At 36.2% G+C, this 5,720-nt stretch overlaps 1 pseudogene; it reads right to left on the bottom strand.

Annotated features, from left to right (window-relative positions):
• Positions 1-476: 476 nt before the first annotated feature.
• On the bottom strand, positions 477-4,348 carry LOC144251906 (glutamate--cysteine ligase regulatory subunit pseudogene; annotated as a pseudogene).
• Between the last annotated feature and the right edge of the window lie 1,372 nt (positions 4,349-5,720).

The following is a 5,720-nucleotide window of genomic DNA, read 5'->3' as shown; positions in this document are numbered from 1 at the left end:
CCAAGATTTATGTCAGCTCTGAAATCAACTGAGTTTTCACAGAGATCAGATGATGCAGACAAAATCAGACCACTAATGTGCACAACAGATCTTCCACTTCCTTTTTTTAAAAAAAGAAATATATATATATATATATATATATATATATATGTCAATGGACTTTATTTTGTTTATTTACATGCAGTGCTGAGAATTGAACCCAGTGCCTCACACTTGCTAGGCAAGCATTCTACCACTGAGCCAGAACCCAGCCCTCTTTCTACTTTTTTTTTTTTAGATATTAAAAATTACTCAATTTATTTTCAAATCATACTCAATTTAAGTCCAAATAGTTCAAAATCAGTATACTGCCCCCAGATGCTCCAACTATTGAAACAACTCAATTTAAAAATATACAACTCACATTTTATTTTAGTTAAATTCATAATATAGGCAAAAGTAAAAATTATTGTAAATATTTAGCTAACAGTGCTTTATATCTTGCTTTTACAGTACACTACAACAGACACATAAAAAGAATTATCTAATTAAAACATTTTCCTAAGTATATCTCTAAAACCATAAAAATATTAATGTAAATCATGTTACATATATTTTAAAAATTAAACTGACATATCCCATCACCAAGTTTATGGGGAAAAGACAGGTACATGTGTTGGTACATTTGAAAGTTAATGATGAAAAAACAGGTTCAGAATCATAAGTTGATGTATTTGAGTATGCATACACAAAGAACACAAATGGTTTAAATTATTAAAACAGCTGCACATTTCTCAAAATGCACATTTGGCAGCAAGATGAATTGTTCGCCAATATACAATACATATATCAGGTGCTTACATCCCCAAAGATTGAAGATACTGGGTGGAAAATCTAGAAAGAAAAAAATGGGTCTTAGACCCATTATTACTGAAAATTGATACCCTTAGTTACTACTTATTAGTTCTGGTATAGAAAAGTTTGAATCATTCATGCAAAGTAGATAATAACTTTTTATTTTCCATTTTACACACAGGTGTCTAAGTCATTTTTGAGAACTGAAAAATTATTAGCTGTTATTTATGATTCAAGTTTTAGCACTGACCATCCGTAAATGAATACTCTATTAATGTACTAGCACAATGTGGTTTTCAGAATTTATACCACATAAACAGATTTTATAAGACACTTAGGTCCTTCTGGTGTTTATGATTTCTTGGATGGGAATTTAATGCAGTATCATGGAGCGAATTCCAAGTTACAGTACATTATGTTAATTCAAGGCTCCAGGGTATTTTGGAAATGTAATAACAAGCTACAGTTTCTTTTGTACTTACTGGGAAAAAAACATATAAACTCTTTCTACCTTGGGTCACACGATTCACATCTCCCCTGAAAAAATATCTGTTATGTACACTATTCCTAACTTAGCTTTCGGTTTTAAGCAGTTATTTGGTAGTATCACCACTTTTCATTTTATGGCTTTTAAAAGAGTAAGTCCTTGCTGGGCACAGTGGCATGTGTCTGTATTCTCAGGGATTTGGGAAGCTGAGGCAGGAGGATTTTAAGTTTGAGCCCAGCCTCATCAACTTATCGAGACCCTGTCTCAAAAAATAAAAAGGGGTGGGATATAGCTCAGGGTTTTTTTTTTTGTTGTTGTTTGTTTTAAGGTTATTCAGCAACAGAAATTCAGAGTACAGAGTGAAACAAAAAACTCATTAAAAAATTCTATACATGATCCCCTTCACAAAATGAATCTATAATCTTGCTTCTTGGGGCGTAGGGCAGAGATAAGAAAAAAGCTCCTGATGAAGCTTGGATATTATCAACAATGTTGTTCTTTTTTCCCTCCATTTTCAAAATAACCCTTTACACAATCCATTTTTATAAGTTATGGGTTTTAAAAAATGATAAATGTGTGATATTCAAGTTCCCCTTTAAAATACCTCAGCCAGCTTACTTCACAAATTTAAAATGACCACCTAAAGATTTACACTATACGAAAAATGTACATTTTCAAATTAAGAAGTTAACTATATACTAATAATATTATACAATTAATATAAAAGCTAAAAGTCTTTAAGAAATTCAAAGTCTAAACAAGTTTTAGCAGGTAAATCAGTTGATTTCATGTTATGATTCTAATGATTAATTTTTCTAACCAGAAAACCACAAAACCTTACTTAGGAAAAGATTCTATTGTTGAACATGGAACCATATTTCTTTTCCCTAAGTTAAGAAAATTTGAGATGTAGAAAATTTTAAAGAATTTTTCAAACTATTTGGTTTACTGATATAAGTATATGGAATTAAGGAGAGCTATAGTATATATCAAAGGTAACAGCTTATTTAATTTGTAATTTTTCTGATTCTTAAACTCATGAGGAATTACACTAAATTACCATATAATCTTGATTATACTGTTCTGCTTTAAATTAATTAAGACTAGGCTGGGAGAATGACTCAGTGGTAGATCATGTGCTCAGCTCAGGCCCTAAGGCCCTGGGTTCAATTCTCAACACCAAAATATCATAAAATAAAATAGTTAAGATCCACATCTCAAACCAAGCTGTTTGAACAGACAATATTGGCCCTGAATTAAAGAATTTTTAAAAAGCATTTTCTGGTTTTAGTCCCTCCTAGTCCATTACTAATGGGGAATACATATCATATATTTTATTCAACTGAATCTTAATCCTTAGCTCTGTGTACCCCTCCACTCTCCAGAGCCTGTAGGGCCCAGCATGTGGTAAGTGTAATACTTAATGAATATTCTTGAATGAAGAGCAATATACCAAGGATGGATTAAGAATTACAAAGAATCTGGAGATAGTGAATGCTTTTACAAAGCTCCCAAACAATATTTTCAAAAGTTTCTAGTTTCCTTTTCAGGTTTACTTTGGTTTGCCCTTTTAAATAATAGGAAGAGAAAATATGGCACAAGAATATACCGTTAAATCTCACAGCTAAACTACAACAAGAACACATAAAATTTTTTTAAAGTTTCCATTCATATACTGAAGAATGAATTTTATTTACACCACTGGTAAATCCCAACTGCTCCAATTAATCTGATATATAATTATTTTACTAATGACAGGAAAAAAATATCTTCCAGTATTTTCATTTTAACAATTATAATAAAACTGCTTAGTTATATTATAGAGTAATAGGCAATTAATGATTTTTGGGGGAAATAAAAAATATGTATATACATTACCCTGATGTCTAAGCCAAAATATACCTAACAACAAATTTTCTTGATTTTTATTACTCATAAAAATAAAGGAAAAATATATTGCAAGTATTTTCTTTCTAGACAATTTCAATTAGAAAATAATAGTTTAATGAAAACAATACAGTGGTTCATGTGACTGGACTGATGGAGGCAAGAGAAGTAATCAAAAGTTGATAGACAACATTCTGTCAAATACAGCTAAAGAATATGTGCCTAAATGACACTATTTATAGGCAACAGATTGATTTTTATATATCTCAATTTTATCTTATATTCAAGGAAAACACTGGTAAATAATGACCCTAAGTTGTAGTTAAGAACCCCTTCTTTTGGCTTGCAAAATATAGCCTTTGGACTTAATAATTCCTCTACTTTTCACAATGACTGAGTATCGCAGCAGCCACAGTGGTACCCACTCATGTGCTTGAATGTCAGGAATGCTTTCCTGAAGAGCTTCTTGGAAACTTGCTTCAGAGAGCAGTTCTTTTGGATCATTATGAGTCAATAACTGTATGTCAAACTGTTTAGCAAATGCAGTTAAATCAGGTGGCATCACGCAGCAAGAAGCAAGATTTACTTGGTTACTATTTGGTTTTACCTGTGCCCACTGATAGAGCTGCTCCAACTGTGTTTTATCTAGATCTGAGGTACCTATAGCAACAATCTTCTTGCTTTGAACTAAGTTTTCTAATTCCTCCCAATAAGGCTGTAAATGTTCCAAGGAAAGATTAACTCCATCTTCAATAGGAGGTGACGCAATGATCACAGAATCCAGTTGTGCAACTCCAAGGACTGAACAGGCCATGTCAATTGCATTCCTAGTTGATGATGAAGAATTTGATCCTACAATGAACAGTTTTGCAGAAACTTTCATTTCTTCTCTTTCATCAGGATTTATCTTTTCTACTGCATGAGATACAGTACACTCCAAGACATCTGGAAACTCCCTGACCAAATCTGGGCTGATTTGGGAACTCCACTCATTCAAGGTCTTTTGGATACAAGCTCCTCGCTGTGCGTAGAAGGACACTTCTTCCGCAGGCGGCCCCAGTTCAGCAGGTTCCCAGTCTGCAGGTGCAGGGTGCGGGCCCGCGCCAGGAGCGCCCTGGCCGCGCGGCTGTCGGTGCCCATGGAAGCGGCTGCCCGAGGAGCCAAGAGGGGACGGGGTGGGCGGGAAGGCGGCTATCTCCTAGGACGCGGTTCCCGAGGCCGCAGGGGTGAGCGCGAGGCTTTTGACCCGCGTAGCGGAAGCCCGATGTGCGCTCCGGCTGGAGGAGGCCGGACGGTGGCGGAGCAGCGGCCCGGGATGGAGGCGCTGAGGCTGCGGCTGCGGCTGCGGCTCCGGCTGCTGCGTCTCTGGCGTCTGCCGCCGACGCCGGAGAGTTGACTCCAAACTGCAGAAGCTGTTTCCTGGAAGACAATGACTAAGCAGAAATCCTGGCGGAGAAAAGTGCTTCGTAACCGTTACTCATCCCACTACGGAGAGGGGCGGGGCGCGAACGGGCAGCGGGACTCCCACCCGCAGGTGACTGGCCCCCGGCCTGCGGCGGGCGTCTCTTTCTACTTCTTAAATAAGCAAATAAAATACATTTTCTCCTACTCTACTTCCTCCTCAAGCTCCCAATCTTTGTTTTATTACAAATTTTAAAAATTAAAAACCATAGAAACTAAGTAGAATGGTGGCTAGTAGGGGCTGGGGGTTGAGAAAAGTGAAAGGATGTCAGTCAAAGGGTACAAATTTGCAGGCCTAAGATAAATAAGTTCTAGAAACCTAATTCCAAAATGATGACTACAGTTGATATTGTGTATGCCTGAAATTTGCTAACAGAGCTCTTGAGTATTGTCATCCCCTCCCCCCACAAAAGTTTACTATATGAAGTTGAACATGATACTTAGCTTGATTGTGGTAATTATTTCACTATATACATATATCAAAATATCACATTGTACATCTTGATTACATAACTTTTACCAATTATACCTCAACAAAGCTGAAAAACCAATTAACGAAAAAAATTTAAAGAAAAAATATCTGAAATCAACAAATATGATTTAGGCAGGTACTATGAGAGAGTTTGGTACTTGCTGAACATTCCTATCCAGCCTCATGTTGTAGGTAAAACTCTTGCATTGCATATGAGAAAACAGGCACAGAGAGATACCTGAAGTCAAGGCACAAATAAGGAAAGTAGTTTGGATTCCATCTAGGTCTTCTCATTGAACATAAAGGGAGCTTTTTACTATCTCTGGAGTAGTTAAAGTCTGATCACTAGACAGCTTCAATACCACCAGGAACTTGCTAGAATGAAAACTTGCACTGTTCCACCCACATTCAGAATAGGTCTCCATTTTAGTTTGTTGTCCCATGTGCCACCTGTCTCTAGAATCACCCTTATAGACCCATCCAGAAGTTTCTTAATCCTAGGTATCTCTCAATCCAATCAAGCTCACAATCTATATTAACCTTTGCATCACTGTATTTGTGTTTTTCTTTTTCCATCCA

The sequence above is a fragment of the Urocitellus parryii genome, unplaced genomic scaffold, assembly GCF_045843805.1.
Source record: "Urocitellus parryii isolate mUroPar1 unplaced genomic scaffold, mUroPar1.hap1 Scaffold_272, whole genome shotgun sequence".
Taxonomy (NCBI): domain Eukaryota; kingdom Metazoa; phylum Chordata; class Mammalia; order Rodentia; family Sciuridae; genus Urocitellus; species Urocitellus parryii.
The sequence above is the reverse complement of the archived record's forward strand: the minus strand, read 5'-3'. Positions and strand labels throughout refer to the sequence as shown.